The following is a 27,802-nucleotide window of genomic DNA, read 5'->3' on the forward strand; positions in this document are numbered from 1 at the left end:
AAATACCTGCAAACAACCTTGGTGAATCATCTCTTTGATCCTAAATTATATTTTCAAAGAGAGAAAGAAAGAGAGAGAGGGAGTGAAAGTCCAATTTACACCCAAACTTCACCATACCTCTCATCTTCTCCTAGGAAACATCTACATGGGGCCACTAGACAGCCAGTCATACATGGTTGAGTGAAGTACAAGTGGGATCACAGCCTCAAACCACTGCCAACTCCTTTAAATCGTTTCTACCCCTCATGTTGACAACTAGCTCTCACTTTTCACCTTCACTTTTACCATTCACTACTACAACCAAGATTTTTGTGTGAGGGCTAAAACGATTTTTGCGCGCGGGTAGGTGGCCCGCACGCACCTAGGGGTCTGGGAAAATGATGATTTTTGCGTGCGGGTGGCGCACTCGCACGGGAAAACAAAAATCCGAAATAACATATATTTTTTTAAAAAAAACGAAACCCTAGAATCCGGCGGTGGGCTTCCACCCGATGGCCACAGTGCCTCCTGCCTCCCGCTGGCCTCCGCGCCACCCGCCATCAGATCCGCGCTCCCCTCCAGCCGCAACGCCGCCGACACCCCTCCCCTCCGCCGGATCTAGGGAGGGAAGGAAGGGGAGAGGAGCGGAGCTGGATCCCGCGCGGGGAGAAGGCGGCCGGCTGCCGGATCCGTGCGGGGATGGCCACCACCGCTGGATTCTTGCGTTGACGGCCACTGCCGCTGGATCCGTGTAGGGGCTACCGCCGCCCGCCAGATCCCACGCCCTCCACCGCCGCCACATGGAGGAGGCCGGCGCGCTCCTCCCACCACCACTACGCCGCTGCTATCGCCAAGAGTGGAGAGAGGAGAGGAGAGGCGTGAGAGAGAGAGAGGACTGAGAGGAGATGCTCTGCATGGAAATTTTAAAGTGGAAAAAGGGATAGAGGGGAGGGGAGAGGAGAGAAAGAGGGGAAATTTTAAAGTGGGTGAGAGAGGAAAGAGGGAGTTAGTATTTTTGCATGCAGCTCTCTTAATAGGTCCGTACGGGAAAATCGACTCATTTTCGCGTGCTGTCCATTTAAGAGGACCGCACGGAAAAATCGATTTTTCCCAGAAGCAACGAGTTACCGCACGAAAAAATTGATTTTTCCGTGCCATCCTCTTTAATAGACCGCACACGAAAATGAGCCGATTTTCCCAGAAGCAACAAGATACCAGTCCCTGTCCAAGAAAATCGTTTCTGTAGTAGTGATTCATGAAGTTCCTTCTCTACTTGATCGATCCATTTTCTTTGTTTCTTTTTTGGCATAGATCGAACACTTGGTGGTGCGCTCGTCGGCGTTCCCAGTGTCCAGAGCGCCACCATCGCCCCACTTTGTCATTCCCGTCGACTCGAATCATCTCCGGCTGTACCATTGCGCCACTGACGTCGCCTAGGTCCCAGGAGAACGACGCCCACATATGATCAAGCCAATACGCCGCCACGAACGCGGTCGGTCGCCGTTGCTCTCCTACTGCCTCTGCTTCTCTTGCCGCCGAGTCACCGACATGTGGGCCTGGCTGTTTAGCCACTTCATTAGGTGCTAAGGACTTTAATTAGTAGAAATTTAAATCTTGTAAGGTTCTTTTTGTAAAATTGCTTTGTTTGCCATGTGGACTTATGGACCTAAATGCAATTCACCTAATGCCCAGGGACTTTTTTGTATAGGGTTTAGGGCTTACCCTAAAACATGAAATTACTATTTCATGCATTCATTACTTGATATAATAGCTTAATGAGTATATTGTACTCACCCTTGCTTTAACCCCTCTTTCAGAATCAATTTGGAGTTTTTGCCGAAGCCAGGAGTTTAATCAGATAAATTGGTTTCATTCCAACTTAGTTCCCAAGTATAGATTAGATAGATGGTTTAATTCTATAGCAAAACATTAGACTTGGCTCATCCTATAGCTTCTACAGTAATAGTTAGCCACTACCCTATTATTTCATGTAAAGAAATCTCCTTTGGAGCCTTAATCAAATGTATGCGATGAAGATTCAGATTGTTGAACCTGTATCAATCTACTAATACAGGGGTTGATACAGTTTAAATATGTCGGTTACCGAATCTTTAATTTTGGGACCCGACATGGTGTGTGGGTGGGGGCCCCTGCGATTTGGGAGCCTAGAGCGGCCGTACCGCTTGCGCCCCCTCCCCCCTGAGGCGGCCCTAACTACATGGGCCTTAAAAGGCCAAATGGCATCTTATGACGAATTCTGGGCTTGATGGCGACGAAAATGGATGCCATAGACTCTATGACGACAGAAAGATCGTCACTAGATTAATGACAAAAAGATAAGCTTTCTTTATAGAACGCCATTAGAGACGCATGACAGGTGACGAATCATATTCGTCACACGAATGTCACAGATTTCATAGCATGACTTGAAATTAAATTTTTATGACGTAAATGAGCGTCACCTATCATAAGATTCTTGTAGTGATGGCTTGTTTGGCTATTAGAGAGGCAGTTTGAGACATACAGCACACAGTTTCATACCGTGTGCGTGCCTAGTTGGCAACTGGATCCTAGTAGATGCAAATTTTGAATCATTCAACCCAACCCAATCCTTCTTCTCTTAATCTTCTCTTCCTACACTTGTGTATTTGTGTTTGTGTGTGTGTGTGTCTAAGAGGCTAGTAGAGTTAGCTATCCTAAAATTTTTTGCACGTTGCAGCTACTAACTGTGCTGCTGGCTTGTCGTCCTCTGCTTCAACATTAAAGAGAGAACTAATAGATCGGTGATCCACTTTGGTTTCTTGGATGCTATCCAGCCACGTCACCATGCATGCGAATTTTGTGGATGGAGTCAGTGGCTCTGCATGCACGGAGCTGATTTAATTAATTAACTTGTTGCCAGCTAGTACCTAATTAAGCATGTGTGTTAATTTATTATTAATTACTTTGCTAGTGTTAATTTATCCTTAGTTTTTTTTATTCCAAACTACGAGTAGCATGCATGCCTTTGTCAGAGAGAGAAACCGATGGAATATGCCTCGTTTCAAAAGTCCATGCATAATGTGCATGCTTTGTGGATTCGTGCTGTATTTTCCTGGGTAGATAAGACCAAAGAATCCCACTTACCAACTAGGTTTTTTAAAAGTCTGGTACATCGTGAACCATGCTGCTTCACGTGGTCGGACCTATATACGTTAGGATCAAATGTGCTCAACGTGGTCTGGCACATCATGGACCATGCTGCTTCATGTGGTCGGATCTAGATGTATTAGGAATAATCCTTTTCGTAGTAGTGAAACTAAAGAACTTCACATGCCAATTAGTTTTTTTAGAGTCCGAACAAAGATGAAACTTTTTGGAAAGGTGCTCCAGATGACCAAGTTCAATTCACCAACTGAAATCGCACATTGGATTTTACATGAAAAATGCAAGATGGACAAAAATGATTTCTTTCGGTTCTAAATTAATACTCCCGGCCATTTGGGAGGAGCAATATGTACATATGCATGCATCACACTTCAGCATTTTTGTCTTTTTTTTTCCTTGGAGTTTTAAGAATGCTCATAATTAGGGCATGCAAGTTGATCCATTGATATATTCGCAATATTTGACGATTTGTTTTTCATTTTAAAAATTGTTGACGATATTAGCTTAATTTTGGTAAGGAAAATATCGGTTAATTTATCCCCAATTTTTATCAAGAGAGAAAATGAACCATGAGAATTGGGGTGCTAATTAACCACAAGCAAATATTCATCTTAATTTGTTGTATATATATATATATATATACACGAGCATGCATGTAAAGATGGAAATATGTGAAAAATATAATGGTGCTAGTAGATTTGTCTAAAACACTTCCATAATACTATGATCAGGACACTCGATAAGGACAAAGTTCAATTTTAGGGATTGTGTCATTATCAAAATTATCAATGAATAATTGGCCATAGGGCCGGGATTAGCAAGGGTCTACTACTGTCCTGCCATTTCATTAATTAATTAGATTAAGTCCCCGATTCCTTGCATCCCAAATTGGCCTACGAGAACCGACAAAAATCGCAAGATGGGAGGATTGTGGTAGGTTATCTTCAGCAACTGTGCCTCTCAAGTGGCCATAACATATTAGCCAGAAGGATAAATAATCATCAATCTGCCTTCACAGTTTTGATCATCTCATGAGACATATATATAAACCACCCATTAGCAAGAGTCTCCTAGGTGAATTAATTAACTATGTTGATACACATATACTTAATTGGTATAAGAAAAATTAGTGGTCGTTAATTAGTATAAAAGCATCAATCAAATGGAGACTATTAGCTAGCTAGGAGACCGGGCAAGCAAAGCAAAGCATTGATCTTGATGAATCCTCCAGAGAGATTAATTGCATATTGCCAGTTCCTCCTGACCTATTATATGCATGCAAGTGCTCTCTGTACTTGTGCGGTGCAACGACGAGCAAGAGTGCGTACGTTTATAGTAGAACTGAGGGGGTGCGCCTTATATACACCGGACGAGCAACAGTGCGTACGTTTGTAGTGACGTCTCCAATTTTAGTTTCTATGGTAGTAAAATATTCGACGTTTGACACCTCAAACTGCAGAAAAACTGGAGCTGTGAAATGTTTTCTTTTTTCATATGCGTGGAGCTCTAAAATATTGACAGTTTTGTTTTTTTCTATAAAAAAAGCCAAGAAGAGTTAACGACTTGATGGGTAGGCGCTCCTGGATGGAGGGAGATGAGCTTAAAAAGTTGTAGTAAATGGACCCATGCAGTGGAAATGCGGAATGGAGTGGAGCAGTAATAAAATTTAAAATGCCACGCGCAGGGCATCTCGACCACGACAGGACTCTCCTTGAGATCTTCAAACAGTGTGTGCTTGCTAGCTGAACTGCAGCAGTGGAACAGTAATAAAATTTAAAACGGATGTACAGTGTGTTCACAGTGGACGAGTGTGCTCTGTGTTCTCTGCATGTGAATAGATATGGCGATCTCTGCTTGTGAATAGATTTGGCGACTACTATTACTGGGTATACGTGGTTAGGACAGATGTTAGTTTGTTCTGCTTGTTTGGAGATGGATTTGGGAGCAAATGTACATGGTTAGGGCGCAAATGTTAGTTTATTTTGCTGTGGAGGGGAGTGGGTTTTGCTAGAAGTAGACCCATGAATTTTGCTATTCCAAAATTCCTCAACTAGCTATCAGCCTCATCGTTTGGCATATTTTCTGAATATGCCAAACGGCATATTTGCAAACGAAAATCAATTTGTGAATAAAACTTTTATATATGTGTTCTTAGCGATCTAAAAGCAAAGGGTGAAAAATAAACTTCGATGAAAAAAACCTCAAAATCAGCTCCAAATTTAATGTTAAAAAAAATCAAATTTTGGCTGATAAGCATATGAATATGCCAAACGATGAGGCCCTATATATCTAGCTCCAACAAATCTGTGATGCCTATATCTCACTAGTCTTGCTATGTGCTATGTCATGTACACGTGGGTAAATACCTAATTTATGAATTTTGCTGTCTCATCATGATTATGGCAAATATACATATACCTAACTCATGAATTTTTCTATGCCTACTTCTCACCATTTATGCTATGTCTAAGCTAGAAGATTTTGCTATGGCCATACCTACTCTTAAATTTTTCTATGTCGGCCTTGACTCAGCCGCCCCAATAGAAGTGACGAAACTACTGTTGTTGCAAGAGTTGGATTCCTTCAAGAAAGTGATAGATGAATCTGAGGCATCAAGGGAGCAGCAATCGAAGAAAATTGAAAGTTTGATTGGCCTAAATGCTCCATATTTTGCTCTGAAAAGTTGACAGTTATGTTACCAATCATGTATCATTGTCATTTTCATAGCCTTCATCATGGCGTTGCGAATATTGTGAATATTCCAATGGATCAACTTGCATGCCCTAAGTGTGAGCATTCTTAAAACTCCAAGGTAAAAAGTCAAAAATGCTGAAGTGTGATGCATGCATATGTACATATTGCTCCTCCCAAATGGACATCATGCAGGATCGGGACTGGACAACACATTAAAGGCTCTCATGCTACACGCTTCTTGCAGCTGTAGTTAAACAAGGGCATCAAGCGGTAGTTCGATAACAATAAGATTCATTGGCCCCAACATACCCCCATCCATTCCAATAAATATGGCACGCATGTATTTTAAGATTTATCTTTAACCAAGAATTAGTTTAAATTTACAAAGATAATTGATAGAAAATTAGCATCATTTCAACGTGTTTTTCAATACGAATACCACAATTCTATTTATGCATTACTAGTCATCAACCTGTGCACTTGCATGGGCTAAAAAAATTATGTGACATCAATTAACTAACGTGGAAGCTTTATTGGTGCATCCAATTACTAAATATATGATTTATTCTTTGTTTCTCAATTCTTTCGGTCAAAAACGTGCATGTGTGTTATTCATAGAAACGTATGTAGTATTTGTAAGAAGTACAATATCGAATTTCCAAAAGGTTTCGACCTTGTGCGATAATATACACACACATTAACCTACATAGGCAAGCTAGCTAGACCTAAAAATATACCATTTCTAAACCTATTCGGTCACTTACTCACATTGGGGAGCCTAACTAAACTAACATGGACTCACATGGCATGCAAGCCAGCCATGGTACTAACTCGTCTACTACGCCATAGTACGCTACAAACACAACTAAGTTATCTTATGAAGGACTACTCAATAGTACACTTAAAACAGTGTTACTCGTTGCCTTTTATCTTCATCTGACGGGTATGAGCTAAGTGTATCTGAAAATCATCTCCTTCTGTCCATCGGCGAAAACGTGCAAATTTAAAATTCCTTGGTACGCAGGACTAGATATGAAGAGTTTGTTCAGAAATTGTGCAACAAACATGTACATCCATCAACTATATACATGCATAGGATACATACATACAATGCAGGTAGCCATTTGCACCATATCCATAATATACTAGTAGGCAGCCATCCACACCTTATGCATACCAGGACGATCCATTTGCACATTATCCACATCATCACATAACGCTTCTGCCTATATATAAGAGCAGCAGCTTACATTCAAGAATCACCTCTCAACACACAACTAAGAAACATAGCTAGGTAACCAGGGAAGGTAGCATCAGCAGCGGGAGGCAATGGAGGGAAAGAGGACTACCACTTCGATGGTGATCATGTGCATGGTCATCTTGAGCCTCACTGTCGACTACGCCACCGCAGCACAGTGCGGCTGCTGCATATCCTCTCGAGCAAAAGCATGTTGTTTTGGTTGTATTGCTGCTGGTGGCTCCGACTCAGTCTGCAAGAACACTTGTTGTTTCCCATGTATTCTGGCCGATTCTGGTAAATTCACTGAAGTCACTCTATTCAATGCATTCTTATATGTAGAGACAGACTTTGTAGCATATCGTGGACTAATACATATGTGTGTCTTTCCATGCATTTTCCTCAATGTACTTTGTTGACTTCACTTCCAATCTCACGACTTCAGGCATATATCTTGCAACATGAAGACATCTTATGCTCTACTTCCACTACAAAATTAACTAATGCGCTAATGGGATTTCCATATTTTAATTTCACAGTTGTTGCTAAGATGGACGAAATGGGAGTTCTTGCTAAGATGGACGAAATGGGAGTTCTTGCTAAGATGGAAGGACAAGCCTAAAACAACATATTTGCATTGCTACCAGTCTTAATGCCTTTCATAAGAATATGTTGTTTTGCTTCAAGTTATGGCCTAGTTATGTTAATGTTTATCTCCAATAAATTGTTGACCATATGGAGCGATCTATAGTCGATCCATCTGTTGGTCCCAACTATTTGTATGTCGTGCATGTGTTCGCTCACAAGCATATTTAATTTCTCTTGCTGCTTTTAATAAGGCCATAGCACTATCCAATGTATCATCTGTTGGTCTCTGACCTTAGCAATTTATTGCAACATGATTATTATTATTTGTGTGTGCATGTTCTTTACTTAATTTATTCTTAGCGGATTTCTGATGTTTTTGTGAGTTTTAGACTATGGGAGATAATTAAGATTGTCATGCCAAAGAGTATTCCGAATCCTACTAGGAAGGCATAGGGTGGGGGGGGAGGAAACATGGTCAATTTCTCGGCTGCTATCACATTCCTTGTTTTCTTAGTCTTGGGAGACTTATAGCCATACTAAAGGCAATACAGTCGAGGAATGACAACCTTACTCACAAGGACAAATAGTCATTAAAAAATTATGACAGCACTAACCATATCTGATTTCAGTTCACGAAACATACATTTAAATTTAGGCAGTATTACGGAGAACTAAATCGACAAACAACAAACCATATTTGCAATTTTTCCTAAACTAATTAACCAAGAGCAAATATGCAATGGAGAATTCCACATATAATTTCACAGCATAACTACATAATACAATATGGTATAATACACATATGCATACTAGGGCCTACGGCAAAAGAGGAAAAGATCAATGCGCATGCTAACTTGTGTATAATACAGATATGCGCAGTACTTTGAAATATGCATACCAGGACATATGCTTTAGTTCACTCCATTCATTCTTGCACTCTTGCACATTCAACATCAATCAGATCTACCAAGCATTCTTGCACATTCAAGCACAAGCAGATCTACCAATGAATCACTAACTTATGTAGCAATGGGGGGAATCGGAGGAGAATTAAAACCTTTCCTCGTCAGACGACTGAAGGACAGGAGGCGGCGGAAGATTCACTGGCTGCACACCATGCCGCGCGAATCCCTGAGGTGTGGGCATCGCATCTATCAGCACCAACGACATCGGCAGTGGCAGGGGTGGACTAGGGCTCTTTCGTAGACCGATGTAAACTAGACTTATTGGCTTCGATTTAGGGAGGGGAGGGAAAAGAGATAGACTTTACCCGGCTGGCCTTTGGGCCTGCGTGGAGAGGGATAGGAGTTGGCTTGGTTTCAGCCAAAAGATAGGAAGAGGATTTTAAATAGGTTGCATATGCATGCTTTGTCTAAAGAAAATTCCTAAAAATAAATGAATCAGCAATAAATCCTACCAAAATTCCCATAAATACTAAACAACACCCTAAGCTCCCAGCAATTTTAGTTTGAATTTATCACATCAATTGATAACCCAAATAAATCCTTCAACACAGCTAAAAATCTGGAAACAGCATACCAATTAGCCTACTTTGCACCTTCACCGAAATTAAACCATAAATCCTCTTGCAAAATCTCAAGGTCAGAATGTTAAACATACTTTACTCTACCATCTGGTGCAATGGCTTAGTCTAATTCGAAATGTAACCACATGAAATGAGAGCCATAAATTACGTAAACTTTGGAACTTGGCACCTTGAACCATCAAATCCTTGTCTACCTTGCCGTCTCCCTGTCCCCCACACCCCCCCCCCCCTTAATTCTAAATTAAATGTATGAGAGAAAGAGAGTAATATAGTTTGGTGTGATAGTGCCAACACATGGAAAATTTAGAGCTTCTAGTTCTCTCCTTCTACATCTCTCTTAAATGTGGGACCAAATCCTTGTGGGGCCCACATATCATACAACCATAGCCAACACATCATCTGCTCTTCTCTCATTTAAATTTTCTTTTATTTCTCAAAAGGTTAGAGAAGGGTTTAAATTCAATTTCCACTCAAAATGCCACTCTACCACTCCAAGCCTTTTAGGAAAGATCTATATATGGGCCCATTTGTCGTCCAAACACAGCAACCAACCTTGGTGAATCATCTCTTTGATCCTAAATTATTTTTTCAAAGAGAGAAAGAAAGAGAGAGAGGGAGTTAAAGTCCAATTTACACCCAAACTTCACCATACCTCTCATCTTCTCATTGGAAACATCTACATGGGACCACTACACAGCCACTCATGCTAGGTTGAGTGAAGTACAAGTGGGATCATAGCCTCAAATCACTGCCAACTCCTTTAAATCGTTTCTACCGCTCATGTTGACACCTAGCTCTCACTTTCCACCTTTCCTTTCACCATTCATTACTACAACCAAGATTTTTCTGTGAGGGCTAAAATGATTTTTGCGTGTGGGTAAACGGCCCGCATACACCTAGGGGTCTAGGAAAATAACGATTTTTGCGTGCAGGTGGCGCACCTCCACGGGAAAAAAAAACCTGAAAAAACATAAATTTTCTTTAAAAATGAAACCCTAGAATCTAGTGGTGGCGCCGCCACTCCTGCTTGCCGCTGCCGCCTCCTCGTCGTCGTCATCGTCGTCAGCGGCGGCCTCCGCGCCGCTCGCCTCGGATCCGTGCTCCCCTCTGGCCGCACTGCCGCCGACGCCCCTCCCCTCTGCCAGATCTAGGGAGGGATGGAATGGGAGGGGAGGGGAGCTGGATGCCACGCGGGGGGAGGGCGCCCGGCTGCCGGATCTGTGCGGGGACGACCGCCACCACTGGATTTTTGCGTTGATGGCCGCCGCCGCAGGATCCGTGCAGGGACGGCCGCCACCCGCCGGATCCCACGCCCACCACCGCCACCACGTGGAGGAGGCCGGCGCGCGCCTACGCCCACCGCAGCTGTCGCCGCGCGCCACCGCCGCTGCCGCCATCAGGAGGAGAGGAGAGGAGAGTGGAGAGAGGAGAGGAGAGGTGTGAGAGAGAGAGGACTGAGAGGAGAAGCTCTGCGTGCAAATTTTAAAGTTGAAAAGGGGATTGAGGGGAGGGGAGAGGAGAGAAAGAGGGGAAATTTTAAAGTGGGTCAGAGGGAAAAGAGGGAGTTAGTATTTTGCATGCGGCTCTCTTAATAGGTCTGCACGGGAAAATTGGCTCATTTTCACGTACGGTCCATTTAAGAGAACTGCACGGAAAAATCGATTTTTCCGTGCCGTCCTCTTAAAAGGACCGCACGTGAAAATGAGCTGATTTTTCCAAAAGCGACGAGTTGCTGCCTGCACGGAATCTAAAAGGGTCCCTGTAGTAGTGATTAATCAAGCCAACTCGCCACTGTGAACCTCATCTATTTCTCATAGTGTTCCACTATGCAAACCACCAAAAACTACCTCGGAATCTCCAAGAACTTCCACTTACTCTTTTCACCCGAAGGAGTTTCATCCATGTCACGTATTCTCTGGTGAGCTTCACCGCACTCCAACCACGGGAACATGAAGTTCCTTCTCTACCTAATCAATCCATTTTCTTTGTTTCTATTTTGGCATAGATCGAACACTTGGTGGTATGCTCGTCAGCGTTCCCGGTGTCCAGAGCGCCGCCATCGCCCCACTTCGTCGTTCCCATCGACTCGAACCATCCCTGGCTGAGCCATTGCGCCACCGACGTCGCCTAGGTCCCAGGAGAAAGACGCCAAAATATGATCAAGCCAATACGCCGCCGCGAACGCCATCGGTCGCCGTTGCCCTCCTATTGCCTCTGCTCCCCAGCAACCAAGTCACCGACATGTGGGCCCCGGCTATTTAGCCACTTCATTAGGCGTAAGGTCTTTCATTACTAGAAATTTAAATCTTGTAAGGTTCTTTTTGTAAAATTGCTTTGTATGCCAAGTGGGCCTATGGACCTAAATGCAATTCACCTAATGCCAATGGACCTTTTTGTATAGGGTTTAGGGTAGGTCCTAAACCCTACATAGAAATTACTATTTCATGCATTCATTACTTGATATAATAGCTTGATAAGTATGTTGTACTCAGCCTTGCTTTAACCCTCTCTTTGAGAATCAATTTGGAGTTTTTGCTGAAACCGTGAGTTTAAACATATAAATTAGTTTCATTCCAACTTAGTTCCCAAGTATAGATTAGATAGATGGTTTAATTCTATAGAGTTTAAACATTAGAGTTGGCTCATCCTATAGCTTCTACAGTAATAGATAGCCACAATCTTGTAAATACCCTATTATTTTATGTAAAGAAATCTCCTTTGGAGCCTTGATCAAATGTATGCTATGAAGATTCAGATTGTTAAACCTGTATCAATCTACTGATCCAGGGCTTGATACAGTTTAAACATGTCGATTACCGAATCTTTAATTTTGGGACCTGACAAGGTGTGTGGGTGGGCGCCTAGAGCGGCCATCCCGCTCCCCCCCCCCCGAGCCGGCCCTGACTACATGGGCCTTAACAGGCCACATGGCATCTTATCATGATTTCTGGGCTTGATGGTGACGAAAATGGACGTCATAGACTGTATGACGACAGAAGGATCATCACTAGATTAATGACGAAAAGATAAGCATTCTTTATATAACGCCATTAGAGACGCATGATAGGTGATAATATATATATATATATATATATATATATATATATATATATAGGACGGCTCTTTCATACACCCAGGTGTATGTACACCCTTTTATTAATGGATGATCCATTAGCATTCAATTTAGCTGTGAAAAAAATTAATAATATTAATTTCCAAATGACTGCATGCATGTGGCATAGCTGCACACCGGATTGGGTGCAAATTTGAACAAGATCGTTGGCATGCATTTGCTTTCAAATTTGATAACGTACCTTAGATATCCCCACCTTTTCTAGTATGCAACAGTATATACTGTTTTTTAAGCCGCAGTATATATACTCTTTGAAGCGATGAGCAGTACTATATACTAGTTTTTTGTGTATTAGCGGTGCATAATAAGGAGTACCTTACATTTTTGTTGTAGCAGTGAATATTTCTTTTTTTAATTAGCAGCCGTATATACTGATGCGGACATCACTACTTCGGATACACACAACAATCCTCCAACGGTCATTCAAGGACCGATAACAAGAGCTCGTGCGCGACAATTAAATTTAGAGGTGAGTTCGTTCCTATGTTCTTCTTTGTATGAATTCGAGAATAGAGGGGAACAATGGAGGGGACAAGGAGACACTTGGAGAAGGACTTAGAGCCATGGAGGACCATTGGGGACGTCCAAGTCAAGGTGGAGGCCCAAACCAAGTCGACGTCTGGTGCAATTCGGAGTCTAGGACCAGTCTGCACTAAAACGGGCGCCCAGGTCGTATACGTGTTCGAATTGGGGCGTTCTTTATATGGATGGAAAGCTAAGAAGATAACCTTTCCAATGGTTTTGGTCCCACGTCCAAATTCTTTCTGAGTCAACGGGAATTGACCGAACAACTTAACGTCCAGAATCTGTCCCGGTGCTGCGTCACCGTATTTGGGCCTTTGGCCCGTGTATCGTATTGGAACCCATTAGGGTTGCGTCGAGAGGGGTTTGCACGACCCTAAACTATATATATCAGTACCCGCCGTCATCTTTAGGTTTTTGGGTTTTGCTTAGATTAATCTGTCAAGAACAGTTTCGCCGCTAGATTGGTTTGTAAGACCCCAACTCGTGAGCTTAATCATTCATCTGCAATTTTGGTTGTTTTTCTATCTTGTTCTTGTTTGTGTTCTTCGATTGGCAAACAGGGATTAGCCTTCTCGGCGAGGTCATCCGTATTTTGACACGGGTGATAACCTGAGGAGACGTGGTGCTGCGATTGCGGGGCTCAAGAACGTGCGCGTTCAAGAAGCCGGATCGATTTGTGTCGCGACTCCGCCCAAATCGTTGTTTATCAGAACCTTTCGGAAGATCGGGAACCCTAGTGCACATCAAGTGGTATCAGAGCTCTAGGTTCACCGTCAGGTTCGCTCAGTTTCTTTGCCCTTGATTAGTTTTTTTTTTCGCAATTATCCTAGAGTCTACAGAAAAGCCAAAAAAAAATTAGTTGTTAGTTACCTTAACCTAGACCGTGTTTAGCCTTTGCATGATTCTCTCTCAGAGTCCGTAGTGTTGAGTTTGAGTCCTAGTTTAAGTTCATGTTGCTGGTCTAGTGTGTGTTTTAGTCTAGTCATGTGTTTGTCCTTTGTAACCCTAGCCGCTACCTTTCACCGTGTGTTAGGCTTCATCCTTTGAGAGCCGTTTCCGCCATCATAAACACCCATCCAGATAACCAAGCATCTCCAGAACACCCTACAACTCCGCTGCCACCATATCCCAATTCCACCGCAAAATAGACTAGGTTATATCCCCTCTGGAAAACCTAGCCGGAAGCCGAAACTTCAAACAGCCATAACTTTTGCATACGGACTCGGAATCAGGAAAAATTTAACTTTTCGGATAAGAGAAAAAATTTTATATCCGTTTATCCCCGCCTTTGGCTGGTTTGGCGAATCCAAAATTCCAAAAATTGGCTTGCAAAATTGTCTGTTCGAGCTCACAAGTTCCTGCACCTTGTTTATAGTGGTTTCAGAAAAATCCATAGGCCACATACCTACTCCAATTGAGCTTTAACTTGGAGGTGTGCCTATTTTTGTGTTCTAAAAAAAGAAAAAAAATATCAAAAAAATAAAAGAAAAAAAAGAAAAGTTGATTTCCACTAGTGCTTTGAGCTCACGACGCGCTCCGTTGAGCTTATCTGCCAGTTCGGTTTTGTAGTTTTTGCTGAAACTCGCTGAAGCTTGCCTGTCAGTCCTTCTTTGCTGTTTACTAGTGTCATATTCTTTGAGCCATCTTTGTTATCACTACTGTCTAGGACACGAGTAGACCAGCAACTAAGGGCAAGTGACTTGGGATTTTTATTCAGCATTACTATCTGTCATTGGATTGTGTACCACTCATAAACATATTTTTGGCCTTCCTAGCTCCACATATTACTTCTGAACAGCACAGGTTCTTGATCACTGCAATTGCTGACTACGCCTTCCAGGTATCCTTTGCTTTGCTGGTAAGAACCTTATAAGACCATGGTTAGGAACTCCATATTGCTGAGAATCGTTGAGAGGCACCACTACACCTGCGTAGTAGATTATTAGGGATAACCTTCACCGTTTTGTTTCTGTTTTGGTGTTTCAATGTCAGGTAACGAAGGCGAGAAGAGTCCCCAGGATTTTGCTGACTGTGTCAGCCAAGAGCAACTACGAACTCTCCAACAAAATACTCAAAAGGACATCACGGAGGCTGTTGCAAAGTCTGTCCAAGATGCCTTCACTAAAATCGGCTTCCTAAACCACATGGAGAGGTTGGACAAGCGGATATCCACTCTAACTGATCGGGTCGCCGTGTTGGAGACACCTTCCAATGAGGAAGTGGTGAGTGGTGACGACGATGCTCATCCTGAAGACACGGTGTATGATTCCAGTGGCTATATTGACGCACCGGCTACAAGGCAAGCATGGCTACGACGTCGTCTACGCACAAACCGCACAGGTATGGGTGGCACTCGCCACCAACAAGGTAATAATAATGATCGTGTGCCCGATGATCCTTATGCTAAGGTTAAGTTTAAAATACCATCTTTTTTGGGATATGATGATGCTAAAAAATACCTTGATTGGGAGATGACAGTAGAACAAAAGTTTAATGTCCACCTTGTACCCGAGCAACATAGAGTTAGACGAGCCAGTAGTGAGTTCAAGGATTTTGCTATTATGTGGTGGGCTGGGTTATCTGATGAGGGGGTACTACCTACTACTTGGGAAGAACTTAAGGTAGCTATGCGCGATAGGTTTGTTCCTCCATCTTATCATAGAGATTTACGTAAGAAACTGATGCGTTTGGAACAAGGGGATAAATCTGTACAGGATTACTATGGTGAGCTACAGAAGGGTGTGAGACGCTGTGGTATAGTGGAGGGGGTCGAGGATGCTATTTGTCGTTTCTACACTAGTTTGAGGGAGGAAATTCAGAACATTGTTGATTATAAGGAATTTAACTCTGTCAACCAGTTGTTTCGATTTGCTATGCTTGCAGAGAAGGAATTACAGGGGCGCGACCATCAGGGCAAGAGCAAGGCAAGCACATACACTCTGCGCACGACGTGTCGCGACCGAGAAAATTGTCTTTTCTCGAACGCTAGTGTATTAATCCCCGTCCCAGGAAAAGCCGGGGTACACCAAACAAACATGATACAAAAGGCACATCTTTATTATATCGATAATATTTGCATTATTACAAAGGCACTTCAGGCCTGACAATCAAAAATAAACAGCAGCGGACTAGCGGGCCTACGGCTCCATCTTCACAGGCGCATAACTGGGGGTATAAGCCAGGACTCCACCTAAGACTTCTTCTGCAAAGCTTCTCTTACTGAAGGGGGGAAAGATTGAGCAAGAATGAGTACAACCACAGTACTCAGCAAGCCACACTGGAGATGCATAATTAATGCAAGGGAGTACAAGGGGATAATAATCTAGGGGTTAAGTTTTGCAGTAAACAGCATTTAAAAGTCACTTAGTTGCCCAAAGCTATTTTGTAAACACGATCCTAGAGCTATATAATATTATTAATCAAGGCCGTGGACCCACATGAACCTGCCTTAACCCAAGGCCTACGATGATTCAGACCGAACTGGCAACCCGACCCTGGGTCCCAGCTCGTCCCAAGCCAACCCAGGCCAACCATTCCACATTTTAGTTATTAAGCAGGTTTTAAGAATTTAAAACACTAACTTGGGTACATTGCTAGGCTTGCCCATAACCGAGGGCACGGCTATTCGAATAGATTATACTCTGATCAGAGGTGTACATCTTTACCCACAAGACACGTCTTCCTCACGTGTAACCACGTGCCACATACCACCACGGCATACGGACGGAAGACGCGACATAGTTTCCAACCCATCCTAGCCATAGACAAGAGTACCGACCCAACCCACCTACGGCCGGAACCCCCGGACAGGCAGGCAAAATTGAGCCCCTAGCAGCAGGACACCAGCCCTGTGCCATGACATCTCGACTACCGGGCCGCAACTCGTGTAGCCTTCATTTGTCCTAGAGATGTCCATCGACCCCCGACTTCGTCCATCTCCATCCGTGTACTTTTGTTTATAACCAGACTGAGCCACAAACTAAGCCTTACCCACTAGACATGTGGAAGTACGGTAGTGCTTTGCAACAGGGGCCCGAAGACCGGTCCTTATGTGGCCGAGGTGCTACTAACAAAACCATGCACCCCGAGCCCAGCCTAAAACCATTTTGAGGGTTTTGAATAGAGGGGGAGGTGTGCATCCAATTCCACAATAATCCAACCATTCCATAGTGTCCAAGTGATATGAATATTCCCAAAGTCTAGAGTTATAAAACCACCTAATGTTGCCTAGTTAATCAGCGAAGCATCTACCTAAATTCATACTAGTGGAACCATGAATAGAGTACCCACTAGTTGGGGTTTTATTTATTCTAGGGTGAACAAGGTAATAATAACAATAGCAATAATAATGTCATAACAAAGGTAAATAGGCATGGCTAAATAAAACAGTGATAACGCGGGAATTTAAATAAAGCGATAATGCATTAATTTAAATCAAAATAATTTTATAAACTGGGATTCAATATGCTCAAGGATGATGTGACTTGCCTTGCTCAGAGAGAACGGCCTTCCGAACCTTCGGCGACGACCGCGAACCACGCTTCGAGAACCTCCGGAACGACAGAAGCTACGCGAAGCACACAAGCAAAGCTAAACCCTATAAAGAAGCAATAACAATACATAAAAAGAAAGCACACGGTTCTTTAGGTTATAACAAACATTAGGAGACTTGAACGGGTCGATTCAGAGTTCGTATGACCAAGATATGATCATCCGAAGTTTAATGATGTTATATGGAGATTTGCGGATTATTATCATTAAGCTTTGCAACTATAAAACATGTGTAAGCGCTAGCCTGGAAAAGACAGGAAGGCTGCGCTGTTGACATGCGAACCCCACATGTCAACCTAAGGGACCACGGCAGACCGGGTACACAGAGACGGTCCACGGGTCGACGGAAGTGGATCCCGTGTGTCAACCGAGGCGAGTGGCCGACAAACGGACTCCACTAAACACCACACGGGTTGCACACGTGGAAATCACGCGGCTACCGAGCGGGCACACTAACACGGTCACCACACGCACAAGCGAACGACTACCGACACCGGTACACGGGTACCGGGGTCGACAACCGCACAACGGGTACGGGGCGACACCGAAAGGACGAGGACGGGGCAGCGAGAAGACGGATCCTTACCACCACGCGACGAGGCGTGGGAACGACAACGATGAACGGGCGCGGCGAAGACAGCTCGGGGACGACGGAGGCGAACGGCGAGGGAACGACTTCAGCGGCGATCCTTGGACGAAGGCGAGACGCGGCTGGCACAAGGCTTGATGACGCGGAGCCGAGGACGAAGACGAGGACGGGGCTGCCGCGGCTTGCTTGACGGATGCGGACGACGGACGAGAACGGCTCGACGGAGGGACGAACGCCACGACGACCGGGAACGACGAGAGGACGACGACGACGACGACCGGGGAACGATGCCACGGTGTCGAAGGAGGAGACGGCGGCGTCGATCGGCGCACCGGCGACGCCACTGGACGCCGGCGGGAACGTAACTCCGGGGGTCTCCGCGGGAAACGGAGGGCAAGCCGGGGAAGGGGAGGTGACTGCGATGCCGGGAGAGGCGACGGCACGGCCGGACGGTGCGCGGGTGAGGTGGCACAGGCGGCTGGAGGCGGCCGGCGGCGTGGGAGAGAGAGGAGGGCGGCGGGGAGAGGTGGTGAGGCCACGGGAGAACGCGGGAGGGGGCTAAAACTGGAGAACGGATCGAGGGGGTTCCATTTTATAGCGGAAGGAATCGAGCCGAGCACGGGAGAGGGCGGAACGGCGACGGGAATGGCGGCCGGCGGCCATGGAAAGCCGCCGGAGAAGACGCGGGCGTTCCCGGCGATTGGGGGCACAATCCAAGGGGGAAATTGGGGGGAATTGAAGAGGAATCAATGGGTATTAAAACCCCCCAATTAATTTTGGAATCCATGGTTTGAATGAGGCGGATTTGGAGGAGGGAGCGAGCTAGGGTTTCACGGGAGAGAGAGGAGCCGGGCGGGAGGAAGGAGACGACCGGCGCGTGGGCCCCACGCGGGCGCGCGGCGTCAGCGCGCGTGCGGCGCGCGTGCGCATGCGGCTGGCTCGGGCAGGGGGTGGCTTGGGCCGGGCGGCCGGCCCAGGAGGGGAGACCTGGGAGAGAGAGGGGAGGGGAGGGAGCTGGGCCGGGAGGGGGAGGAGAGGCCCGGGAGAGAGAGGGGAAAGAGAGGGAGGAGAGGGAGACTTTGGGCTGGGCCGAGAGAGAGAGGGAGGACTTTGGGCCAGACTTGGCCCAAAGGAGGAAGGAGGATTATTTTTTTTAGTTTTTCTTTTTAGTAAACTTTGTTAATTGTTTTTGGTTGCTTAATAATTATTTCCGGTGCTCTGAAAATTCAAGTAAAATTTGAGGGCTCCTTTTAAACCAAGGACAATTTAACAAAAATTCTCCAGACCACATTCGAATTTTTCTGGTACGTATTTTAGTGTTTGCCAATTTCTTTTCGAATTTTAATTAATTCTATTATTCCTTTTAGAGAATGATTTTTAATTTCAGGATGAATTTATCAGGACGTGACACGACGCCATCTGCGGGACTGCCCAAGGCCGTCTCTTTTCGGGCGTCCCAGCCAGCGGGCAAGCGACCAGCAGCATCCGGAGCTTCTGCGGCACCAAAACCATCTCCACCACCACGACCAGCAGAGTCAAGTAAAGGTTCCTCGCAGGTACCCGCCAAGAGTGCCTCATCTGTCACCTCGACGGGACGCATTCAGTGCCACCGTTGCCAAGGATTTGGGCATGTGCAAAAAGATTGCCCTAGTCAACGGGCCTATGTTGCTACAGAAGATGGCTACATCACCACCTCCGACATGGAAGAGGAAGAGGAGGAAGAAGAAGTTGAGGACGAGGATGGCGAAGTTTTTGGTCGTGATGACACAACGGACTACAGAACCATCATTGTGCAGCGGGTGCTCAGCACGCAGGTACAGCAGCATGACAGGTTGCAACGCCATAATTTGTTTTAGATTTTTTTCGTCATCAACAACTGTCGTGCACGTGTGATCATTGATGGATGTAGCTGCAACAACTTGGTGAGTTCTGATTTGGTCAATAAGCTTGGCTTGACTACATGTACACATCCACATCCTTACCATATTCAGTGGTTAAACGATTCCGGAAGAGCAAAGGTAACACAGGTTTGTAGGGTTTCGTTTTCCATTGGCTCATATGCAGATTCTGTTGATTGCGATGTGGTTCCTATGCAAGCTTGTTCACTTTTGCTGGGGCGTCCTTGGGAACATGATAATGATGCTACACATCATGGTAGGAGTAATAAATACACTTTTATGCATAATGGGAAGAAAATTACTTTGCTACCTTTGACCCCTGCTGAAATTGTAGAAGCTGATAAAGAACGAGCTGCTAGTTTGAAAGTTGATGAATCTGAAAATCAGCAAGTGGCTAAATCTGTTTTTCCACCTAAAAAGGATAAGCTTTCACCTAGTTCTAAGGTTGAGGGAATTAAGTTGAAGGGTGGTGTTATGCTTGCAACGAAATGTGACATTGGTGATATTTCAAATGATGATATGTGCTATTTCTTGATATGCAAACAAGCCTTGGTTTCTTTAGATGATATTGCTAGTTCGATACCTCCTGTTGTTACTAACCTTTTGCAGGAGTATGAGGATGTCTTTCCAGCTGAGATACCCCCAGGATTGCCACCCATGAGAGGGATAGAGCATCAAATTGATTTGATTCCAGGAGCATCATTGCCAAACCGTGCTGCTTATCGAACCAACCCAGATGAGACTAAGGAAATTCAGTGGCAAGTTCAAGACCTTTAGGACCGCGGGTATGTACGTCAAAGCCTTAGTCCCTGTCCAGTTCCTGTAATTTTGGTTCCTAAGAAAGATGGTTCTTGGCGAATGTGTGTTGATTGTAGAGCCATTAATAATATTACTATCCGATATTGTCATCCTATTCCTAGGTTAGACGACATGCTTGATGAGTTGTGTGGCTATATTATTTTCACAAAGATTGACTTGCGTAGTGGCTATCACCAAATTAGAATGAAACTTGGAGATGAATGGAAAACAGCTTTTAAAACTAAATTTGGTTTGTATGAGTGGTTAGTAATGCCTTTTGGTTTGACTAATGCACCTAGTACTTTCATGAGCTTAATGAATGAGGTTTTAAGGCCTTTTATTGGACGATTTGTGGTAGTGTACTTTGATGACATATTGATTTACAGCAAGTCTTTGGATGAACACATGGATCATTTACGTGCTGTTTTTAATGCTCTACGCGATGCACGTTTGTTTGCTAACCTTGAAAAGTGCATCTTTTGCATGGAACGAGTCTCTTTTCTTGGATATGTTGTTACTCCACAGGGAATTGAGGTGGATGAGTCGAAAATTGAAGCCATCAGGAGTTGGTCGGTTCCCCAAACCATCACACAGGTGAGGAGCTTTCTTGGTCTTGCAGGATTCTACCACCGTTTCGTCAAAGATTTTAGTACTTTTGCTGCACCATTGAACGAGTTGACGAAGAAAGGCGTGGTCTTCCATTGGGGAAAGACACAGGAGAAGTCCTTTGACATTTTGAAGGAGAAGCTTACGCATGCACCTTTGCTACAACTTCCAAACTTTGGTAAGACTTTTGAGTTAGAATGTGATGCTACTGGAGTTGGCATTGGAGGTGTGTTGATGCAAGATGGTAAGCCTGTTGCATACTTTAGCGAGAAGTTGCATGGTCCTATTTTGAATTATTCCACATATGATAAGGAATTGTATGCTCTTGTACGTTCCTTAGAAACGTGGCGTCATTATTTTTGGCCTAAAGAATTTGTTATTCACTCCGATCACGAATCGCTTCAATATCTTCGCTCTCAAAATAATTTGAATCGTAGACATGCAAAATGGGTTGAATTTATTGAATCTTTTCCTTATGTTATCAAACACAAGAAAGGGAAAGATAATGTGATTGCAGATGCTTTGTCTAGGCGCTATACTTTCTTATCCCAACTTGAATGTCGGATTTTTGGACTTGAATCAATTAAAGAACAATATGCACTTGATCCTGATTTTAATGAAGTGATGATAAATTGTAAAGAGGGACGTACTTGGAACAAATTTGTGATCAATGGTGGGTTTGTTTATAGAGCTAACCGTCTATGCATTCCAGTTGGTTCCGTTCGTCTTTTGTTGATACAGGAAGCGCATGGAGGAGAGTTGATGGGACATTTTGGAGCTAAGAAGACGGAAGATGTTTTGGCCATGTATTTGTCACATCCTGATTTTTGTTTCAGGATTTATAAATTATTTAATGAATTATTATTAGAATTTATATTAAATGTTCATTAATTTACAAGTGAAGTTAAATGTGGGAAATAAAATTTTCTAAATATAAAGCATGGATGGATTTAATTTTTTATTAAATTCTCCATGGTTAATTATACTCTCTGGAATATTCTCGGATTTTTCGGAGCTCAATTCCTAATTTTTAATCTTACAAAGAGCATTTCAGTAATTACCCACATATTAAATTGATCATTAAATGGTCTAATTATAATTTTGTTAAGTACTTTGAGTGTCCAAGTATTTTCAGGATTTTTCTTGAAATTATTTGAGCATTGGAAGTATTTTTAACGATTCAAAGATCATTTCATTGATTAATTTAATTGGAAAAGTAATAATAATCCTCCTCCTCAGCTTGGGCCATTTTCGGCCCATTCCTTCCTTTCCTTCCTCTCTCTTTCGCCGGCCCAACCTGAGCCGCCTCCTCTCCTCTCAGCCAAGCCGGAAAAGTCTACTTTTCCTCCCTGAGCTACTGTTCATCTTCCAGCTCAGGCAGATCCCGAGCTAGCCGTGCCGTGCACAGTGCCGCCGTCTCTTCCTTCTAAATCTCGCCTCCCCGTTGCTCCTTTTTCCAATTTAGTTGAGGGGAAATATTCCTCTTATCCTCCTCTATCTTTACCCTCAAAAATCGGAGCTAACCGTTGAGTATCTTATCCGAATCGAACTCGTTTTCGAGTTTATCTCCAAAACCGAGTTTTTGATTTCCCGGATCGATTTCTTGCGGGAGGAGTCCGATCTCTTCAATCCAAGGCTATAAATAGGACCCCCTAGTCCTCCTCTTTCGTTTGCCCCTCTCCCGTGCCTCGTAGCGCCGCCGCCACGTGCTCCACCCCGCCGTCGTCGCCGGCCGAGCTCCATCCGCGTCGTGCCGTCGCCTCCGTCGTCGCCGCCAGTCGCCGTCACCGCCGTAAGGTGCGCCGAGGTGTGGAGAAGCCCGGCCGCCGGAGCCCCGAAGCCGCCGATCGCCGGAGCCCCGAAGCCGTCGACCGAAGCCGCGCCGCCGCTAGACCTCGTCGCCGGCCGTCATCGTTCGTCGTTTGGTTCGAGGGTGAGTACCGTTGGGTTCGTCTCGTCGTCCTCTACGTGTAAATGTCCTCCAAAGTCGCAGCCGACCATCCAATCTCCGGCGAGGTCGTCATCTTGGTTCGGCCGCCATTGATGAGGTCATCATGACGTCATCATCGTTTTTCTTTTTCCTGTTTTTCTAATAGATTAAATCTTCAGAAATTCATAACTAAATCATCGTAACTCGGTTTTGAGTGGTTCAAGTTGCTAAATTCATCTAAAATTATGATCTACATGTTTGTTTACTTTTTATGTATTGTTTATTTGGTTTTTATTAGTCTTTTTCTTCGTTTTGCGTGAAAGTTAGTCGTTTCCGTCGTTGCGAAGGTTCGCGAGTACGCCGGAAGTATTCAAGAAGATTAATTGAAGACCGATTATTGCAAGGCAAGTCACACAGATCCCAAACAACCCTTTGAGCATGTTGAACCCGTTTAAAGCTATTATTTTATTTCAACTATGCATTATTTTTGAATGTCATCGGGTGGTGAACCTTTCCCCGTTAATTAATGGCCGAAGATGATCTTATTTTCCTATGGGTTATAATTCGATTAGCATGAACCTTATATATTGGATTGGTTCAGCTAAATGCTATATGTAAGTTTGCTTAGCTATGCTTAGAAACATTAGCTAACTAAAGGGGTTAATTATAAACTATATTATATTATATTATTATTATGGTTATATTTAATGGTCGCTCACGATGGTTAATCGTGTGATGTTAATTAATTGATAATTAAAATCTGGTTAAGGTGGGTTGTGAGCATATGGTTTTGATGGTTGTGCTCATGACAATTAAGGACCGGTTCGCGAGCTACTGTTGTGAAACATTTACCGTGCCAACCACAAGCCAGCATGGGCAACGGCTTTACCTTTTGTATAGCATGGTTCATTATAGTGTGCCAGACTGTGAAGCGGCGAGAAGTCCGTGGGGGTCGCTGGGGAGTCCATTGCCTCTGGTTTTGAGGGGGAGATTATGATCCAGGAACGGTGCACTGTTTTGAGTTGTGTTGTGCAAAGGGTATTGTCACGATTTCCCCCTTTGCAATGCCGTGGTGGTATTTCGGGGCATGGCAACATGTGTGGAATCGTGTCTTGTGGGTACAGTGGTACACCTCTGGCCAGAGTAAAACTATTCGAATAGCCGTGCCCGCGGTTATGGGCGAGTTGAGCAATGTTTTTCGTGATTAGTCTCACACCTCTCACAATAATTATGGATGTTATAACTGGTAATAATTTGCTTAGCTCCTGGTTTGGAGTTAGATCTGTACAGCCGGGTATGGTTGTTCAGGATGGTTGGGCCTGTGCAGCATGGGTGTGCTGTTCAGTGTTGATTAAAATTTCTGATTAACTACTCCACTGTTTTACTTCTCTTAAAAGTTTTGCTAAATGCTGCTTTTGCAAATGAGCCTATATTATGCCATCCTTTGGTATCCTTGTGCACTTGCATATTTGCTATGTGGCTTGTTGAGTATGTCATATGCTCACCTTGCAATAATCAATCAACCTCAGTTGAAGAAAAAGGATCCAGAAGGAGAAGACGTTTGGCTTATACCCGAGTTGAGCTGCCTGTGGGAGTGGAGCCGGAGATTCGCTAGATTTTATTTTCCGCTGCAGTTTTCTTCATGGTGAGGACTAAGTGCCTCTTAAGTAAGTATTTAGCGTTTTAGTTAATTTGATGAATCTGTATATTAAATTGTCAGTTTGTGTACCTCGGCTGATTTCTGGACGAGGATTTTATGCACAAATAAGTTCGGAAATTACTAGTGAATTTCTGGGCGTGACATATTTCTTTTGGCCAAGGATGAGAAAGGATGTTGACAGGTTCATGGCACGTTGCACCACTTGTCAGAAAGCTAAGTCTCATTTGAATCCACATGGTTTGTATATGCCTCTTCCTGTACCTTCTATTCCTTGGGCAGATATTTCTATGGACTTTGTTTTGGGATTGTCTAGAACTAAGAGGGGGAGGGATAGTATTTTTGTAGTGGTGGATCATTTTTCTAAGATGGCACATTTCATACCATGTCATAAAAGTGATGATGCTGTTCATATTGCTGATCTATTTTTCCATGAGATTGTTCGCTTGCATGGTATGCCTTCTATTGTTTCAGATCGTGATGCAAAATTCTTAAGTCATTTCTGGCGCACGCTATGGAACAAGTTGGGTACAAAGCTATTGTTTTCTACAACATGTCACCCACAAACAGATGGACAAACGGAGGTAGTCAACCGCACTTTAGGTACCATGTTGAGGGCTATTTTGAAGAAAAATTTGAAGATGTGGGAAGAATGTTTGCCTCATATGGAGTTTGCATACAATCGGGCAACACATTCTACTACCAAGGTAAGTTCTTTTCAGGTAGTGTATGGTTTCAACCCTCGTGCTCCAATTGATATGTTGCCTTTACCTACTAGTGAGAGGGTTCATAATGATGCTAAGGCACGCGCTGAATTTATTTTGAAAATGCATGAGTCAACCAAGTTCAACATTGAAAAGATGACTGAAAAGTATAGAATTGCTGGTAGTAAAAGTAGGCAAGAGGTTAAGCTTGAACCGGGTGATTTAGTTTGGTTGCACTTGAGAAATGATAGATTTCCGGAATTGAGAAAGTCTAAGTTGATGCCTCGTGCTGATGGCCCTTTTAAAATTGTTGAGAAGATTAATGATAATGCATATAAACTTGAGTTGCCTCCCGAGTTTGGGGTTAGTCCCACGTTTAACATTTCAGATTTGAAGCCATACTTGGGAGAAGAGTATGAGCTTGAGTCGAGGACGACATCAATTCAAGAGGGGGAGGATGATGCGGACATCACTACCTCGGATACACACAACAATCCTCCAATGGTCATTCAAGGACCGATAACAAGAGCTCGTGCGCGACAATTAAATTTAGAGGTGAGTTCGTTCCTATGTTCTTCTTTGTATGAATTCGAGAATAGATTGCAACCTAATGATTATATTGTGCTTAGGAACAATGGAGGGGACAAAGAGACACTTGGAGAAGGACTTAGAGTCATGGAGGACCATCGGGGACGTCCAAGTCAAGGTGGAGGCCCAAACCAAGTCGACGTCGGGTGCAATTCGGAGTCCAGGACCAGTCTGCACTAAAACGGGCGCCCAGGTCGCATACGTGCTCAGATTGGGGCGTTCTTTATATGGATGGAAAGCTAAGAAGGTAACCTTTCAAATGGTTTTGCTCCCACATCCAAATTCTTTCCGAGTCAACAGGAATTGACCGAACAATTTGACGTCCAAAATCTGTCCCAGTGCTGCGTCACCGTATTTGGGCCTTTGGCCCGTGTATCGTGTTGGAACCCATTAGGGTTGCATCGAGAGGGGTTTGCACGACCCTAAACTCTATATATCAGTACCCGCCATCATGTTTAGGTTTTTGGGTTTTGCTTAGATTAATCTGTCGAGAACAGTTTCGCCGCTAGTTCGGTTTGTAAGACCCCAACTCGTGAGCTTAATCATTCATCTGCAATTTTGGTTGTTTTTCTATCTCGTTCTTCTTTGTGTTCTTCGATTGGCAAACAGGGATTAGCCTTCTCGGTGTGGTCATTCGCGTTTCGACACGGGTGATAACCAGAGGAGACGTGGTGCTGCAATTGCGGGGCTCAAGAGCGTGCGCGTTCAAGAAGCCGGATCGATTTGTGTGGCGACTCCGCCCAAATCGTTGTTTATCAGAACCTTTTGGAAGATCGGGAACCCTAGTGCACATCATATACTTACTCCAGAACTAACGAGTATATATATATACTGATTATGTCTTTTTATTGGTACGCGCAGTATATACTACTGCAACGAGCGAATGAGTATATACTGTTCTTTCACGGAATGAGTATATACTGATTTTTTTTTTGGAACGAGTATATATACTGACTTTTCTCGGAGTGGTATATACTTATTTCTTCTCCAATCGGTATGAACAGCTACTCGGAGTGGTATATACTTATTTCTTCTACAATCGGTATGAACTGCTCTTTGGTCAGTGTATATATACTACATTCCTCATTGAAGGAGTATATACTGCTTCTTTTTTTTATCAGTATATGCATTTGTTATTATTTGAGTATATATTGTATGCACTACTTGTTCTGTCAGTATACTGCATGTACTAATTGTCATGTTTGGTCGGTATACTGCATCGTCCTCGCTAAAGGAGGTTATACTGCCTTCTTGTTTGATCGGTATATACTATGTATACTACTTTTTTTCACTCAGTATATAAATAAGTATGTACCAGTATTTCTTAGATAAGTCGTATATTTGCTATCCATGGAAGCTGGATGCATATGCTTTTCAGTTGAATAGAATAATTAATATGCTTTTCACGTGCAAATTCAGATGTATGCCTGAATCACTGGCAAAGTATCGGCTGTTGCATTATGAATAAACCTAAATTAATGAAATACCCTAGAAGGGCACTGAATTCTGAATGGACATTACCAGACCAAAGAAAAAGATCAACGCAGACTTTCGGAAACTAAGAACAAAACATAACGGGATCACCCCTCGATGTGGCTCATCGAAGAATCTCTGCATCCCCACAGACAGATC

General features: G+C 43.8%; 1 long non-coding RNA gene across 2 annotated transcripts; it reads left to right on the plus strand.

Moving 5' to 3' along the window:
* The first annotated feature begins 22,635 nt into the window (after positions 1–22,635).
* On the plus strand, positions 22,636–26,743 carry LOC136357162 (uncharacterized). 2 transcript variants are annotated; one of them, XR_010742328.1, is made up of 2 exons: positions 22,636–23,224; positions 23,545–26,743. It is a non-coding gene; the product is annotated as an uncharacterized lncRNA (long non-coding RNA). The 2 variants fall into 2 exon arrangements; XR_010742327.1 differs by having other exon boundaries at positions 23,549–26,743.
* Positions 26,744–27,802: the final 1,059 nt, after the last annotated feature.

The sequence above is a fragment of the Oryza sativa genome, chromosome 7, assembly GCF_034140825.1.
Source record: "Oryza sativa Japonica Group chromosome 7, ASM3414082v1".
Classification (NCBI taxonomy): domain Eukaryota; kingdom Viridiplantae; phylum Streptophyta; class Magnoliopsida; order Poales; family Poaceae; genus Oryza; species Oryza sativa.